An 18,518-nucleotide genomic window follows, 5' to 3' on the forward strand; every position below is an offset into this window, starting at 1 on the left:
AGAGAGAGAGGCGCGTGGAGAGGGAGAGACAGAGAGAGGCGCACGGAGAGAGAGAGAGGGAGGCGCGCAGAGAGAGAGAGAGACGCGCAGAGAGAGAGAGAGAGAGGCGCGCAGAGAGAGAGAGAGGCGCGCAGAGAGAGAGAGAGAGAGGCGCGCAGAGAGAGAGAGAGAGAGGCGCGCAGAGAGAGAGAGAGGCACGCAGAGAGAGGAGAGAGGCGCGCAGAGAGAGAGGGAGGCGCGCAGAGAGAGAGAGAGAGAGGCGCGCGGAGAGAGAGAGAGGCGCGCAGAGAGAGAGAGAGGCGCGTAGAGAGAGAGAGAGAGGCGCGTAGAGAGAGAGAGAGAGGCGCGTAGAGAGAGAGAGAGGGCGCGCAGAGAGAGAGAGAGAGAGGCGCGTAGAGAGAGAGAGAGAGGCGCGTAGAGAGAGAGAGAGAGAGAGAGGCGCGCAGAGAGAGAGAGAGAGAGAGACGCGCAGAGAGAGAGGGAGGCGCGCAGAGAGAGAGAGAGGTGCGCGGAGAGGCAGAGAGAGAGAGAGAGGCGCGCAGAGAGAGAGAGAGAGGCATGTGGAGAGAGAGAGAGAGAGAGAGGCGCGCGGAGAGAGCGCGAGAGAGAGGGAGGCGCGCGGAGAGAGCGCGAGAGAGAGAGAGGTGCGCAGAGAGAGAGAGAGAGACGCGCAGAGAGAGAGAGAGAGACGCGGAGAGAGAGAGAGAGAGAGAGAGAGAGAGAGAGTGCTGTGCCTGTGTGTGAGAAAGAGTGTGTCTGTGTGCGTGAGTGTGAGCAAGTGTGTGTCTGAGAGCGAGTGAGACAGAGTGCGTGTGACAGAGTGCACGAGAGTGAGAGCATGAGTGAGAGTGAGTGTGCACGCGCGAGAGAGTGTTTGAGTGCGAGTGCGCGCGAGAGTGTGCGCGTGTGAGAGCGAGCCTGAGTGAGTGTATGCACGAGAGTGCGTGAGTGCAAGAGAGAGACTGCGTGTGAGAGCATGCGCAGGTGTTGAGTGTGAGAGCGCGCGTGAGAGATAAAGTCGGTGAGCGAGCGTGAGAGAACGAGTGTGTGTGAGAGTGACTGTGTCTGTGACAGAGAGAATGAGTAAAAGTGTGAGAGTGTGTGAGAGTGTGCGTGAGAGAATGGTGATGTGTGAGAGAGTGAGAGCGTGCGTGAGTGAGAGAGAGAGAGAGTGTGCAGGTGTGAGCATTGGTGTGCATGAAAGAGTGGAAGTGTGTGAGAGTGCGAGTGCGCGAGCGTGCGCGAGAGAGCGAGTCTGAGTGTGTGTGTGAGTGCGCGCGCACACGTGGGAGAGTGTGAGAGTGAGTGTGTGTGTGTGAGAAAGTGAGAGAGTGCACGCGACTGTGTGACAGTGTGTGTGTGAAAGAGTAAGAGAGAAAGGGAGTGAGTGTGAATGAAAGAGCGTGCGAGAACATGAGTGTGCTTGTGTGCATGAGTGAGAGTGAGAGTGCGTGTGTGTGCGCGCGAGTGTGTGTGTGCATGAATGACTGTGTGTGAATGACAGTGAGTGAGCAATTGTGTAGGAGAGCGAGTGTGTGAGAGCAAGAGTGACTGCGTGTGTGAGTATGAGTGCGTGTGAGTGCGAGTGTACGTGAGTGTGAGAGCGAGTGAGTGAGCGAGTTAGTGAGAGCGCGCGAATGTGAGAGATCAAGTGTGTGTGTGTGTGTGTGAGAGAGAGAGACTGCGTGAGAGACTGTGTGAGAGAGAGTGAGTGTGTGTGAGAGACTGAGTGTGAGAGTGTGAGTGTGAGAGAGTGAGACAGTGTGTGCGCATATGAGTGTGTATGAGAGTGTGTGTATGAGAGTGAGACTGCGTGTGTGAGAGAGAGTGAGTGAGTGTGTGTGTGTATGAGAATATGAGTGAGACAGTGTGTGTGAGTGTGTATGTGAGTGTGAGTATGAGACTGTGTGTGAATGAGAGTGAGACAGTGTGTGAGAGAGTGTTTGTATGAGTGTGAGAGTGAGACAGTGTGAGTGTGTATGAGAAAGTGAGAGACAATGTGTGTGAGAGAATGTGTCTGTATGAGAGTGTGAGAGTGAGACAGTGTGTGAGTGTGAGAGAGTGTATGAGAGTGAGAGAGAGTGAGACAGTGTGTATGAGTGTCTGAGAGTGAGACTGTGTGTGTGAGAGTGTGTGCTTGTATGAGAATGTAAGAGTGAGTGTGAGAGTGAGACAGTGTGCGTGAGTGAGTGCATGAGAGTGTGAGAGTATGAGACAGTGTGTGTGAATGAGAGTGAGACAGTGTGTGTATGAGAGTGAGACAGTGTGAGAGTGAGACAGTGTGTGTGTATGAGAGTGTGAGAGTGAGACTGTATGTGTATGAGATTGAGGCAGTGAGAGAGTGAGACAGTGTGTGTGAGAAAGTGAGTGTGAATGAGTGTGTGAGTGAGACAGTGTGTGAGAGAGAGAATGTATGTATGAGAGTGAGACAGTGTGTGAGAGAGTGTGTGTGAGTGTGAGTGTGTGTGAGTGTGTGTGTGAGTGAGAGAGCATGTGTGCGAGAGAGTGTGTGTGTGTGAGTGTGTGTGCATGTATGAGAATGTGAGAGTGAGATAGTGTGTGTGTATGAGAGTGTGAGAGCGATTGTGTGAGTGAGACTGTGTGTGTGAGTGAGTGAGTGAGTGTATGAGAATGTGAGTATGAGACTGTGTGTATGAGAGTGAAACAGTGTTGAGAGTGAGAGTGTGTGTGTATGAGTGTGTGTGAGTGAGAGAGTGAGTGTGTATGTGAGAGTGTGTGAGAGTGAGACGGTGTGTGTGAGAGAGGGTGTATGAGTGTGTGAGAGTGAGACGGTGTGTGTGTGAGAGAGTGTGTGTGATTGAGTGTGTGAGTGTATGAGAGTGTAAGAGAGTGAGACAGTGTGTGAGAGAGAGTGTGAGAGAGAGTGTGAGAGAGAGTGTGAGAGAGAGTGTGAGAGAGAGTGTGAGAGAGAGTGTGAGAGAGTGTGAGAGAGAGTGTGAGTGTGAGTGAGAGAGAGACTGTGTGAGAGTGTGAAAGTGAGAGTGTGTGAGATTGAGAATGTGAGAGAGTGTATGAGAGTGATAGAGAGTGATAGAGAGAGAGAGACAGTGTGCGAGAGAGAGAGACAGTGTGCGAGAGAGAGGACAGTGTGCGAGAGAGAGAGACAGTGTGCGAGAGAGAGAGACAGTGTGCGAGAGAGAGAGACAGTGTGCGAGAGAGAGACAGTGTGCGAGAGAGAGAGACAGTATGCGAGAGAGAGAGACAGTGTGCGAGAGAGAGAGACAGTGTGCGAGAGAGAGAGACAGTGTGCGAGAGAGAGAGACAGTGTGCGAGAGAGAGAGACAGTGTGCGAGAGAGAGAGACAGTGTACGAGAGAGAGAGACAGTGTACGAGAGAAAGAGACAGTGTACGAGAGAGAGTGTGCGAGAGAGAGAGACAGTGTGCGAGAGAGAGAGACAGTGTGCGAGAGAGAGAGAGACAGTGTGCGAGAGAGAGAGAGACAGTGTGCGAGAGAGAGAGACAGTGTGCGAGAGAGAGAGAGACAGTGTGCGAGAGAGAGAGACAGTGTACGAGAGAGAGTGTGCGAGAGAGAGAGACAGTGTGCGAGAGAGAGAGTGTGTGAATGAGAGCGAGTGTGTATGAGAGAGCGAGTGAGAGTGCGAGAGAGGGAGTGCGAGAGAGGGAGTGCGAGAGAGGGAGTGCGAGAGTGTGCGAGTGCGAGAGTGTGCGAGTGCGAGAGTGTGCGAGTGCGAGAGTGTGCGAGTGCGAGAGTGTGCGAGTGCGAGTGAGAGAGTGCATGAGAGTGCGAGTGAGAGTGACAGTGTGAGTGTGCGAGAGAGCGAGTAAGAGTGTGCGAGTGAGAGAGTGCGGGAGAGAGAGTGCGGGAGAGAGAGTGCGAGTGCGAGTGAGTGTGGTGAGAGACTGAGACACAAGAGAGTGAGAGTGTGAGAGTGAGAGAGACTGTGAGAGCGAGACTGTGTGTGTGTGAGAGTGAGTGTGAGAAAGTGAGTGAGACTGTGTGTGTATGAGAGTGTGTGAGAGTGAGACTGTGTGTGTATGAGAGTGTGTGAGAGTGAGACTGTGTGTGTGTGAGAGTGAGTCAGTCTGTCAGACGGTGTCTCCAGACTGTCAGAGACACCTCCCTCAGCCTCTCCCAGAGCCACTGTGGCTCCCCCTTCACTCTGTGCCCTGGCCGCAACATAACTCAGCACTTTGAGCTGAGAGGCACCGACCTCCTGACTCAGCACACTCACAATCCAGGAAGTCAATTCAAACCGTTCTTTGGGGGGGGGGAGAGGAATGCTGGTGGGAATCAGTGAAAAACAAACTCTAATCTGAACAGATCGGGGGGTGGCAATTGACCTGAAACTGATCCAAAAATGGAACCTCCAATTCTCAGAGTTGCTGGTTCTCTTCCCTCCCCCCCCCCAACAACAAACTCTCTGCTGACAAAAGGCCTGCAAGTGTTAAAAACCTCTCTCTATTCTCAGGGGGAGGGCAACTCTTCAGAGTATTTCCCACAACGACAAGGTCGCTAACTTTTCAAGGAACCTGACAAATGCACGGACAACATTTGGGTGCGGAATGTATCCAGAGAGGAATTGGGTTTCACTCACTCCTCTTGGGGAGAGCTGTAACATTGTCTCACCCACTAACGCCCCCAAACACACACAGCAAAGAAGCGAAGATGTTTCCACACGCTCGTTTCCATTTCCCCCCCCCCTCAACCTCAATCTCCTTTCTGAGGCCGGACAAGGAGTGTTTCTCCCCCACCCCCGACAAAAACTGTACACAAGGGGACAATTAACAAGACAACGACACAGAGAGAGAGAGAAAAAAAACATACACCTACCTTTTCTGATTTATATAATCTCTTAGCTCTGGAATAGATTGAAGGTTTTTTTTGGAGGGGGGGCAGAGAAAGGAAAGAGAGAGAGATTTCAGGAGCTGGGTGTTATTGGAGGGAGGGAGGTTGAAAGAGAATTGTTCCTGTTTAGGAAGGACACACTGGTTGTTTTTTTTTTTGCTCAATCTCTCTCTCCTTCCCTCAAAGTAGTTTTTTTTTTGTTTCTTCCCAGTGTTTGCAGGTCCGGCTTTTCTTGATGTTTTTTTTCTCCCCTCTCTCTCTCTCTCTCTCTCTCCTCCCTTTGCACTACGGCCTGCTTCCTCTAGATACGATTAAAACTCCCAGCCTCGAAAAACACAGAAACTGACGCGAGAGAATCAGAGGAGAGAGAGAGAGACAGGCCCCAGTGTTAAAGCCAGCGCCCTCTCTGGACTCCAGTAAGCTGTTACACAGCCATAGACACACACACACACACACAGTGTTGGAGAAACTCAGCAGATCTGTGGAGGGAGAGAGAGAGAGAGAGAAAGAGAGTCATCGAGGTGTACATCACAGAAACAGACCCTTCGATCCATATTCTAAATTATTCTAGTCCCATTTGGCCCTTATCCCTCTCAACCCTTCCTCTTCATACAGATGTACGGACCCTTCGGCCCAACTCATCCAGGCCGACCCAGATATCCTAACGTAATCTCGTCCCGTTTGCCAGCACTTGGGCCCATGTCCCTCGAGACTCTTCCTCTTCATGTCCCCATCCATAGGGTCAGAGAGATGTACAGCACGGGAAACAGACCCTTCAGCCCGACTTGGCCATGCCAACCAGGTATCCCAAGCTAATCTAGTCCCACCTGCCAGCACCCGGCCCACCTCCTTCCAAACCCTTCCTCTTCGTGACCACAGCGAGCATAAGAGGTACAGTTAGTAAGTTTGCAGATGACCCCAAAATTGGAGGGGTAGTGGACAGCGAAGAGGGTTACCTCAGATTACAACAGGATCTTGACCAGATGGGCCAATGGGCTGAGAAGTGGCAGATGGAGTTTAATTCAGATAAATGTGAGGTGCTGCATTTTGGGAAAGCAAATCTTAGCAGGACTTATACACTTAATGGGAAGGTCCTAGGGAGGGTTGCTGAACAAAGAGACCTTGGAGTGCAGGTTCATAGCTCCTTGAAAGTGGAGTCACAGGTAGATAGGATAGTGAACAAGGTGTTTGGTATGCTTTCCTTTATTGGTCAGAGTATTGAGTACAGGAGTTGGGAGGTTATGTTGCAGCCGTACAGGACGTTGGTTAGGCCACTGTTTGAATATTGCATGCAATTCTGGTCTCCTTCCTATCAGAAAGATGTTGTGAAACTTGAAAGGGTTCAGAAAAGATTTACAAGGATGTTACCAGGGTTGGAGGATCTGAGCTACAGGGAGAGGCTGAACAGGCTGGGGCTGTTTTCCCTGGAGCGTCAGAGGCTGAGGGGTGACCTATAGAGGTTTATAAAATCATGAGGGGCATGGATAGGGTAAATAGACAAGGTCTTTTCCCTGGGGTGGGGGAGTCCAGAACTAGAGGGGAATAGGTTTAGGGTGAGAGGGGAAAGGGACCTGAGGGATGACATTTTCACACAGAGGGTGGTACGTATATGGAATGAGCTGCCAGAGGAAGTGATGGAGGCTGGTACAATGACAGCATTTAAAAGGCATCTGGATGGGTATATGAATAGGAAGGGTTTGGAGGGATATGGGCCGGGTGCTGGCAGGTGGGACTAGATTGGGTTGGGATATCTGGGTCGGCATGGACGGGTTGGACTGAAGGGTCTGTTTCCGTGCTGTACATCCCTATGACTCTATAAATGTTGCAATTGTACCAGCCCCCACCACTTCCTCTGGCAGCTCATTCCATACACGCACCACCCTCTGGGTGAAAGTGTTGCCCCTTAGGTCTCTTTTATATCTTTCCCCTCTCACCCTAAACCTAGACCCTCTAGTTCTGGAATCCCCCACCCCAGGGAAAATACCTTGTCTATTAACCCTATCCATGCCCCTCATGATTTTATAAACCTCTATAAGGTCACCCCTCAGCCTCCGACGCTCCAGGGAAAACAGCCCCAGCCTGTTCAGCCTCTCCCTGGAGCTCAAACCCTCCAACCCTGGCAACATCTTTGTAAACACCTTTCAAGTTTCACAACATCTTTCCGATGGGAAGGAGACCAGAATTGCACACAATATTCCAACAGTGGCCGAACCAATGTCCTGTACAGTCTCAACATGACCTCCCAACTCCTGTACTCAATACTCTGACCAATAAAGGAAAGCATACCAAACACCTTCTTCACTATCCTATCTACCTGCGACTCCACTTTCAATGAGCTATGAACCTGCACTCCAAGGTCCCTTTGTTTAGCAACTCTCCCTAATACCTTACCATTAAGTGTATAAATCCTGCTAAGATTTGCTTTCCCAAAATGCAGCACCTCACATTTATCTGAATTAAACTCCATCTGCCACTTCTCAGCCCATTGGCCCATCTGGTCAAGATCCTGTTGTAATCTGAGGTAACCCTCTTCGCTGTCCACTACACCTCCAATTTTGGTGTCATCTGCAAACTTACTAACTGTACCTCTTATGCTCACATCCAAATCATTGATATAAATGATGAAAAGTAGAGGGCCCAGCACCGATCCTTGTGGCACTCCACTGGTCACAGGCCTCCAGTCTGAAAAACAACCCTCCACCACCACCCTCTGTCTTCTACCTTTGAGCCAGTTCTGTATCCAAATGGTTAGTTCTCCCTGTATTCCATGAGATCTAACCTTGTTAATCAGTCTCCCATGGGGAACCTTGTCGAACGCCTTACTGAAGTCCATATAGATCACATCTACTGCTCTGCCCTCATCAATCCTCTTTGTTACTTCTTCAAACACCTCAATCAAGTTTGTGAGACATGATTTCCCACACATAAAGCCATGTTGACTATCCCTAATCAGTCCTTGCTTTTCCAAATACATGTACACCCTGTCCCTCAGGAGTCCCTCCAATAACTTGCCCACCACCGACATCAGGCTCACTGGTCTATAGTTCCTTGGCTTGTCCTTACCCTCCCTTCTTAAACAGTGGCACCACGTTTGCCAACCTCCAGTTTTCCTGCACCTCACCTGTACTATCGATGATACAAATATCTCAGTAAGAGGCCCAACAATCACTTCTCTAGCTTCCCACAGAGTTCTGGGGTACACCTGATCAGGTCCTGGGGATTTATCCACTTTTATGCATTTCAAGACATCCAGCACATCGCTGGACACTACGGGACAGTCACTGTGTGACTGAGTGAGCATGTGCTTGGGTGAGTTGCTAAGTGTGTGCGTGTGACCGTATGTGTGTGTGTGAGAGAGAGAAAGTGAGTGAGTGTGTGTGTGTGTGTGTGTGTGAGAGAGAGAGAGAGACTGAGCGTGTGTGTGTGTGAGAGAGAGACTGAGCGTGTGTGTGTGTGTGAGAGAGAGAAACTGAGTGAGTGTGTGTGAGAGAGAGACTGAGCGAGTGTGTGTGTGTGAGAGACTGAGCGTGTGTGTGTGAGAGAGAGACTGAGCATGTGTGTGTGTGTGTGTGTGAGAGAGAGAGAGAAATTTAATGAGTGTGTGTGTGTGAGAGAGAGAGAAACTGAGTGAGTGTGTGTGTGAGAGAGAGACTGAGCGAGTGTGTGTGTGTGTGTGAGAGAGAGACTGAGCGTGTGTGTGTGTGTGAGAGAGAGACTGAGCGAGTGTGTGTGTGTGAGAGACTGAGCGTGTGTGTGTGTGTGAGAGAGAGACTGAGCGTGTGTGTGTGTTTGTGAGAGAGAGAGACTGAGCGCGTGTGGGTGTGTGTGTGTGTGAGAGAGAGAGACTGAGCGCGTGTGGGTGTGTGTGTGTGAGAGAGAGAGACTGAGCGCGTGTGGGTGTGTGAGAGAGAGACTGAGCGTGTGTGTGTGTGGGGGTGTGTGTGAGAGAGAGAGACTGAGCGTGGGTGTGTGTGTGTGTGTGAGAGAGAGAGACTGAGTGTGTGTGTGTGTGAGAGAGAGAGAGACTGAGCGTGTGTGTGTGGGTGTGTGTGTGGGTGTGTGTGAGAGAGAGAGAGACTGAGCGTGGGTGTGTGTGTGTGTGGGGGTGTGTGTGTGTGTGTGAGAGAGAGAGACTGAGCGTGTGTGGGTGTGTGTGTGTGTGGGTGTGTGAGAGAGAGAGGGAGAGAGTGCAATGGCTCCGAGATTCACTTCATCACCGGTGGTGCTGATAGTGATGACACTTGCCTTACTGAGGTGTACGTGTCACTTCAGCCTGTGCACTGTGGAAGAGGCCACTCACTTCATCGCGTCTGTGCTCGCCCAACAATCCAGTCCGACCACAACATGCCACCCCTTTGCCCATGTACAACATCAGAAGGTGAAGGTGGTGTCATGGAAACATCAGTGGGTCAGCAATCCCACAGATCCAGGCTAATACTCTGGTGGTCATGGGAACCAATCCCATCATAGCCCCCGATGGAATTTAGAGTGGATGTGTCGAATCTGGAATCGGAAGCTAATCTCAGGGATGGTGACCGTGATGACCCTCATTGATTGTGGTAAATACCCCTCCTTGGCGGGGGACACTCATGGGGTGGGGGGGGGGGGGGGAGGGGGGGGAGTGCAGGAGATCTGCTGCCCTTCCCTTGGTCTGGGCCTACACATGGTCCCAGACCCGACACACAGCGATGGTGTTGACTCTGAACTTCTCTGTGAAACGGACCAAACAGAACGCTCAGATCAAGGGGCAATTAGGGACGGGGTGGGCAAATGCCAGGCCTCATCCATTTCCGATGACAAAACAATAAAATACAACAGAAAACACTCTGAACTGCTCTTCTGGTTTAAAAGGCACAATGTTGCGCGTTCAAGTCGGTCCGTAATGGAATATGAGAAGGCACGGTGGCTCAGTGGCTAGCACTGCTCCCTCTTGGTGCCAGGGACCCGGGTTCGATTCCAGCCTCAGGCGTCTGTCTGTGTGGAGATTGTACATTCTCGCCCCGTGTCTGCGTGGGTTTCCTCCGGGTGCTCCGGTTTCCTCCCACAATCCAAAGATGTACAGGTTAGGGTGGATTGGCCATGCTAAATTATCCCATAGTGCCCCAGGGATGTGCAGGTTAGGGTGGATTGGCCATGCTAAATTATCCCATAGTGCCCCAGGGATGTGCAGGTTAGGGTGGATTGGCCATGCTAAATTGTCCCATAGTGCCCCAGGGATGTGCAGGTTAGGGTGGATTGGCCATGCTAAATTGTCCCATAGTGCCCCAGGGATGTACAGGTTAGGGTGGGTTGGTCATGCTAAATTGTCCCATAGTGCCCCAGGGATGTACAGATTAGGGTGGGTTGGTCATGCTAAATTGTCCCATAGTGCCCCAGGGATGTGCAGGTTAGGGTGGATTGGCCGTGCTAAATTGTCCCATAGTGCCCAGGGATGTGAAGGTTAGGGTGGGTGAGCCATGTGTGCGGTCTTGATGGGATGAATGACCAACCCCCACACTGTAATCCCACACTGAACTGCTTCCCCGTTTAGGTAAAAACAATGACTGCAGATGCTGGAAACCAGATTCTGGATTAGTGGTGCTGGAAGAGCACAGCAGTTCAGGCAGCATCCAACGAGCAGCGAAATCGACGTTTCGGGCAAAAGCCCTTCATCAGGAATAAAGGCAGTGAGCCTGAAGCGTGGAGAGATAAGCTCGAGGAGGGTGGGGGTGGGGAGAGAGTAGCATTGAGTACAATGGGTGAGTGGGGGAGGGGATGAAGGTGATAGGTCAGGGAGGAGAGGGTGGAGTGGATAGGTGGAAAAGGAGATAGGCAGGTAGGACAAGTCCGGACAAGTTATGGGGACAGTTACTGAGCTGGAAGTTTGGAACTAGGGTGAGGTGGGGGAAGGGGAAATGAGGAAGCTGTTGAAGTCCACATTGATGCCCTGGGGTTGAAGTGTTCCGAGGCGGAAGATGAGGCGTTCTTCCTCCAGGCGTGTGGTGGTGAGGGAGCGGCGGTGAAGGAGGCCCAGGACCTCCATGTCCTCGGCAGAGTGGGAGGGGGAGTTGAAATGTTGGGCCAGGGGACAGTGTGGTTGATTGGTGCGGGTGTCCCGGAGATGTTCCCTAAAGCCCTCTGCTCGGAGCCTGCCTGTTTCCCTGTGGCCCCTCTGGTTGGCCATGTGACCCAGAAATCTGTCTCTGTCACTCACCTTCCACTCAGACCATGCCAGACCTTTCAATCATGCAGCAGGAACAGGCAGCACAGTGGCTGGAGGCACAGAACATCCAGGGCCCTGCGGACACTCATGGCCTCAACTGTAATTCACACAGAACCCCTGCTTCCAATCAATGCCCTATCCAAATCGTTCAGACTTTCAATCAATTACCATGAACCCCTCGATTAGATTCCAGTCTGTAACTCCTTCCCGGGGTATCTGTTATTCTGTATATAACCCACCCCGAACCCCTCTATTAGATTCCAGTCTGTAACTCCCTCCCGGGTATCTGTTATTCTGTATATAACCCACCCCGAACCCCTCGATTAGATTCCAGTCTGTAACTCCCTCCGGGGTATCTGTTATTCTGTATATAACCCACCCCGAACCCCTCGATTAGATTCCAGTCTGTAACTCCCTCCCGGGTATCTGTTATTCTGTATATAACCCACCCCGAACCCCTCGATTAGATTCCAGTCTGTAACTCCCTCCCCGGGGTATCTGTTATTCTGTATATAACCCACCCCGAACCCCTCGATTAGATTCCAGTCTGTAACTCCCTCCCCGGGGTATCTGTTATTCTGTATATAACCCACCTCGAACCCCTCGGTGAGATTCCAGTCTGTACCTCCCTCCCGGGTATCTGTTATTGTGAATATAACCCCCACCCCGAACCCCTCGATTAGATTCCAGTCTGTAACTCCCTCCAGGGTATCTGTTATTCTGTATATAACCCACCCCGAACCCCTCGATTAGATTCCGGTCTGTAACTCCCTCCCGGGTATCTGTTATTCTGTATATACCCCACCCCGAACCCCTCGATTAGATTCCAGTCTGTAACTCCCTCCCCGGGGTATCTGTTATTCTGTATATACCCCACCCCGAACCCCTCGATTAGATTCCAGTCTGTAACTCCCTCCCCGGGGTATCTGTTATTCTGTATATAACCCACCCCGAACCCCTCGATTAGATTCCAGTCTGTAACTCCCTCCCGGGTATCTATTATTCTGTATATAACCCACCCCGAACCCCTCGATTAGATTCCAGTCTGTAACTCCCTCCCGGGTATCTGTTAGTCTGTATGTAACCCACCCCGAACCCCTCGATTAGATTCCAGTCTGTAACTTCCTCCCGGGTATCTGTTAGTCTGTATGTAACCCACCCCGAACCCCTCGATTAGATTCATGTCTGTAACTACCTCTCATTGATCCAAGCTTTGGATTGTAACGTATACCTGTTGCACTTTGTTCCTCTCAATAACATAATTGTTTTAACATGATGTCCTGCGTCACCACGGCTGATGATCACGTGTCGGTCAATGGAGTTGGTCATTGTCTTGACTGGATTGGGCCTACTATCTATGGAGCATACATACCCTGGTCAGTTTTCCACCTCTCACCTTCACCTCCATCCACCTATTGCACTCTCAGTCACCTTTGCCCCAGCCCCACCCCCTCCCATTTATCTCTCCACCTCAGAGGCTCCCAGCCTCATTCCTGACGAAGGGGCTTTTGGCCGAAACGTCGATTCTCCTGCTCCCCGGATGCTGCCTGACCTGCTGGGCTTTTCCAATCCCCACTCTAATCTCCAGCATCGGCAGTACCCACTTCTGCCCAGTTCTCCTCTTTGCTGAGTTGGTACAGTTGTGTGGTAACACCTTGTGGGAGGATAGTTCTGACGCACAGGCCTTCAGTACTGGTGGGGTCAGAATGGCGTCGAGATTTCGAGATCTCCAGTTTGGTTTTCAAATCTTCTTGCGATCACACCGAGGGAACCGAATTGGCTGAATGTCGGGGGGATCTGTGATGCTGGGGAACCAAAATGGAGTAGGCCGAGGTGGATCGCCACTTCTGGTTGAAGATTGTTGCGAAACCTTTGGCCTTATCGTTTGCCCCGATGCGCCCGGGCACTTCCACCGTTGAGGATGGGGGGGTATTTGTGGAGCCGACTCCTCCAGTGAATTGTTTAAGTGGTCCACCACCGTTCCCCACTGGATTGGGGCAGGACTGCAGAGCTCCGACCCGCTCCGTCTGCTGTGGGATGACTTCGCTCTGTCTGTCACTTGTTGTTTCGGGGGATGCACGTCGTCCTGTTTGGTCGCTTCACCAGGTTTGACATCTCGTTTTTACGTCCGCTCGGTGCTGCTCCTGCACTCTCGATCAAACTTGGCGGAGAGTTCCCAAAACGTCGATTTTGAGTCAAAGAGATGTACAGCACAGAAACAGACCCTTCGGTCCAACCCGTCCATGCCGACCCAGATATCCCAACCCAATCTTGTCCCGCCTGCCAGCACTGGGCCCATCTCCCTCCAAACCCTTCCTATCCACGTCCCCATCCAGATGCCTTTTAAATGCTGTCATTGTACCAGCCTCCACCACATCCTCTGGCAGCTCATTCCATACACGCAGCACCCTCTGGGTGAAAATGTCACCCCTCAGGTCCCTTTCCCCTCTCATCCTAAACCTATGCCTCTCTTGTTCTGGACTCCCCCACCCCAGGGAAAAGATCACCAGGGACCCAGGTTCAATTCCAGCCTCAGGCGACTGTCTGTGTGGTGAATTGGCCATGCTAAAATGTCCATAGTGTTAGGTGCATTAGTCAGGGGTAAATGGGTCTGGGTGGGTTACTCTTTGGAGGGTCGGTGTGGACTTGTTGGGCTGAAGGGTCTGTTTCCACACTGGAGGGAAACTGAACTGATTTTGTCTATTAACTATCCATGCCCCTCATGATTTTATAAACCTCTATAAGGTCACCCCCTCAGCCTCCGACGCTCCAGGGAAAACAGCCCCAGCCTGTTCAGCCTCTCCCTGTAGCTCAAACCCTCCAACATCCTTGTCAATCTTTTCTGAACCCTTTCATGTTTCACAACATCCTTCCGATAGGAAGGAGACCAGAATCGCACGCAATATTCCAACAGTGGCCTAACCAATGTCCTGTACAGCTGCAACATAACCTCCCAACTCCTGTACTCAATACTCTGACCAATAAAGGAAAGCATACCAAACACCTTCTTCACTATCCTATCGACCTGCGACTCCACTTTCAAGGAGCTATGAACCTGCACTCCAAGGTCTCTTTGTTCAGCAACACGCAGCAGCAATGCGGTGGCTCAGTGGTTAGCACCGCTGTCCCACAGCGCCAGGGAGCAGTGTTTGATCTCAGCCTCAGGCGAGTGTCTGTGTGGAGTTTGCACATTCTCCCTGTGCAGGTTAGGGTGGATCGGCCGTGCTAAATTGTCCCATAGTGCCCCAGGGATGTGCAGGTTAGGGTGGATTGGCCATGCTAAATTGTCCCGTAGTGCCCAGGGATGTGCAGGTTAGGGTGGATTGGCCATGCTAAATTGTCCCATAGTGCCCCAGGGATGTGCAGGTTAGGGTGGATTGGCCATGCTAAATTGTCCCGTAGTGCCCAGGGATGTGCAGGTTAGGGTGGATTGGCCATGCTAAATTGTCCCGTAGTGCCCCAGGTATGTGCAGGTTAGGGTGGATTGGCCGTGCTAAATTGTCCCATAGTGCCCAGGGATGTGCAGGTTAGGGTGGATGGGCCATGCTAAATTGTCCCATAGTGCCCCAGGGATGTGCAGGTTAGAGTGGATAGGCTGTGCTAAATTGTCCCATAGTGCCCAGGGATGTGCAGGTTAGGGTGGATGGGCCATGCTAAATTGTCCCATAGTGCCCCAGGGATGTGCAGGTTAGGGTGGATGGGTCATGCTAAATTGTCCCATAGTGCCCCAGGGATGTGCAGGTTAGGGTGGATTGGTCATGCTAAATTGTCCCATAGTGCCCAGGGATGTGCAGGTTAGGGTGGATTGGCCATGCTAAATTGTCCCATAGTGCCCAGGGATGTGCAGGTTAGGGTGGATAGGCCATGCTAAATTGTCCCATAGTGCCCAGGGATGTGCAGGTTAGGGTGGTTTGGCCATGCTAAATTGTCCCATGGTGCCCCAGGGATGTGCAGGTTAGGGTGGATTGGTCATGCTAAATTGTCCCATAGTGTCCAGGGATGTGCAGGTTAGGATGGATTGGCCATGCTAAATTGTCCCATAGTGCCCCAGGGATGTGCAGGTTAGAGTGGATAGGCCGTGCTAAACTCTCCCGGGGTGCCCAGGGATGTGCAGGTTAGATGTATTAGACGGGGGGAAATGTTGGGGAATGGGTCTGGGCGGGTTTCTCTTTGGAGGGTCGGTGTGGACTGGTGGGGCCGAATGGCCTGTTTCCACACTGTCCGGGTTCTATACCCACTCCTCTGTCCACCTCCTGATGCTGATGGAGTCAAACAACATGGAAACAGACCCTTCGGTTCAACCAGTCCATGCCCACCCTTACCCCCCACTTGTCTGTGTGTGACCCATATCTCTTGAAACATTTCCTATTCATGTACTTTATCCAAACATCTTTCCAACATCGCAAGTGGGCCCGCAGGAAGCTCATTCCACATATGAATTAATTTGTGTAAAAAACAAATTGCCCCTATTTCAAATCGTTCTCCTCTCACCTTAAAAATGTGCCCCCTCGTTTTGAAATCCCTCGCACTCGGGAGAGCACACTTTATTAATGGGTCTCGTGGTTTCATAAACTTCTTTAAGGGCGCCCCTCAACCTTCTCGTGAAAGAACTCCCAGCCTCTCCTGATAACCCTAAGCCTCCATTCATGGGAACATCTTATTAAATCTCTTCTGAACCCACTCCAGATTCATCACATCCTTCCAGTCAGAAAGGTTGACGGTCAAATGGTCGCCTGGGATGGAGGCCAGGAGTTGAGGGAGGAGAAAGTGAGGACTGCAGATGCTGGGGATCCGAGCTTAAAAATGTGTTGCTGGAAAAGCGCAGCAGGTCAGGCAGCATCAAAGGAGAAGGAGAATCGACGTTTCGGGCATAAGCCCTTCTTCAGGAGTTGAGGCAGTCGATGATGTCGGAGTACAACTCAATTGCTGCTGAAGCTGGTCCAAAAATCAGAGAGTTGCGGGATCTGTCCCATATTCCCATCGCTGCTCTGTTGATGGGCTGTACCTTTTGAATGCTCTCTCTGCTTCAAGATGCCCCGTTGGACTAAGCTTTTGGTCACTCTGTATTTCCTATCCCTTAATGTGACCCTGTGTCGAATCCCGGCTGGTAATGTGCCTGAGGTAATGTGAAGGAGAAAGTGAGGGCTGCAGATGCTGGAGGCCACAGTTAAAAAGTGCGGCGCTGGAAAGGCGCAGCAGGTCAGGCAGCGTCTGAGGAGCAGGAGAATCGACGTCTACACGTAACAGGTACACGTTACAATCCAAAGCTTGGATCAATGAGAGGGATTCCAGACTGGAATCTAATCGAGGGGTTCAGGGTGGTGTTAGATACGGAATAACAGATACCCCGGGAGGGAGTTACAGACTGGAATCTAATCGAGGGGTTCGGGGTGGGTTATATACAGAATAACAGATACCCGGGAGGGAGTTACAGACTGGAATCTAATCGAGGGGTTCGGGGTGGGTTATATACAGAATAACAGATACCCGGGGAGGGAGTTACAGACTGGAATCTAATCGAGGGGTTCGGGGTGGGTTATATACAGAATAACAGATACCCGGGATGGAGTTACAGACTGGAATCTAATCGAGGGGTTCGGGGTGGGTTATATACAGAATAACAGATACCGGGGAGGGAGTTACAGACTGGAATCTAATCGAGGGGTTCGGGGTGGGTTATATACAGAATAACAGATACCGGGGAGGGAGTTACAGACTGGAATCTAATCGAGGGGTTCGGGGTGGGTTATATACAGAATAACAGATACCGGGGAGGGAGTTACAGACTGGAATCTAATCGAGGGGTTCGGGGTGGGTTATATACAGAATAACAGATACCGGGGAGGGAGTTACAGACTGGAATTTAATCGAGGGGTTCGGGGTGGGTTATATACAGAATAACAGATACCCGGGAGGGAGTTACAGACTGGAATCTAATCGAGGGGTTCGGGGTGGGTTATATACAGAATAACAGATACCGGGGAGGGAGTTACAGACTGGAATCTAATCGAGGGGTTCGGGGTGGGTTATATACAGAATAACAGATACCGGGGAGGGAGTTACAGACTGGAATCTAATCGAGGGGTTCGGGGTGGGTTATATACAGAATAACAGATACCGGGGAGGGAGTTACAGACTGGAATCTAATCGAGGGGTTCGGGGTGGGTTATATACAGAATAACAGATACCGGGGAGGGAGTTACAGACTGGAATTTAATCGAGGGGTTCGGGGTGGGTTATATACAGAATAACAGATACCCCGGGAGGGAGTTACAGACTTGAATATAATCGAGGGATTCAGGGTGGGTTATATACAGAATAACAGATACCCCGGGAGGGAGTTACAGACTGGAATCTAATCGAGGGGTTCGGGGTGGGTTATATACAGAATAACAGATACCCGGGGAGGGAGTTACAGACTGGAATCTAATCGAGGGGTTCGGGGTGGGTTATATACAGAATAACAGATACCCGGGAGGGAGTTACAGACTGGAATCTAATCGAGGGGTTCGGGGTGGGTTATATACAGAATAACAGATACCCCGGGAGGGAGTTACAGACTGGAATCTAATCGAGGGGTTCGGGGTGGGTTATATACAGAATAACAGATACCCCGGAGGGAGTTACAGACTGGAATCTAATCGAGGGGTTCGGGGTGGGTTATATACAGAATAACAGATACCCGAGAGGGAGTTACAGACTGGAATCTAATCGAGGGGTTCGGGGTGGGTTATATACAGAATAACAGATACCGGGGAGGGAGTTACAGACTGGAATCTAATCGAGGGGTTCGGGGTGGGTTACATACAGAATAACTGATACCAGGGAGGGAGTTACAGACTGGAATCTAATCGAGGGGTTCGGGGTGGGTTATATACAGAATAACAGATACCCAGGAGGGAGTTACAGACTGAAATCTAATCGAGGGGTTCGGGGTGGGTTATATACAGAATAACAGATACCGGGGAGGGAGTTACAGACTGGAATCTAATCGAGGGGTTCGGGGTGGGTTATATACAGAATAACAGATACCGGGGAGGGAGTTACAGACTGGAATCTAATCGAGGGGTTCGGGGTGGGTTATATACAGAATAACAGATACCCAGGAGGGAGTTACAGACTGAAATCTAATCGAGGGGTTCGGGGTGGGTTATATACAGAATAACAGATACCGGGGAGGGAGTTACAGACTGGAATCTAATCGAGGGGTTCGGGGTGGGTTATATACAGAATAACAGATACCGGGGAGGGAGTTACAGACTGGAATCTAATCGAGGGGTTCGGGGTGGGTTATATACAGAATAACAGATACCGGGGAGGGAGTTACAGACTGGAATTTAATCGAGGGGTTCGGGGTGGGTTATATACAGAATAACAGATACCCGGGAGGGAGTTACAGACTTGAATATAATCGAGGGATTCAGGATGGGTTATATACAGAATAACAGATACCCCGGGAGGGAGTTACAGACTGGAATCTAATCGAGG

The 18,518-nt window shown here is 51.1% G+C and overlaps 1 protein-coding gene across 2 annotated transcripts in view; it reads right to left on the bottom strand.

Annotated features, from left to right (window-relative positions):
* Window positions 1–18,518, bottom strand: part of LOC140470119 (histone-lysine N-methyltransferase SETDB1-like) — a 556,598-nt gene that overhangs the window by 521,919 nt on the left and 16,161 nt on the right. The gene's annotated exons all lie outside the window — the stretch shown is intronic.

This window comes from Chiloscyllium punctatum, chromosome 50, assembly GCF_047496795.1.
Source record: "Chiloscyllium punctatum isolate Juve2018m chromosome 50, sChiPun1.3, whole genome shotgun sequence".
NCBI lineage: Eukaryota > Metazoa > Chordata > Chondrichthyes > Orectolobiformes > Hemiscylliidae > Chiloscyllium > Chiloscyllium punctatum.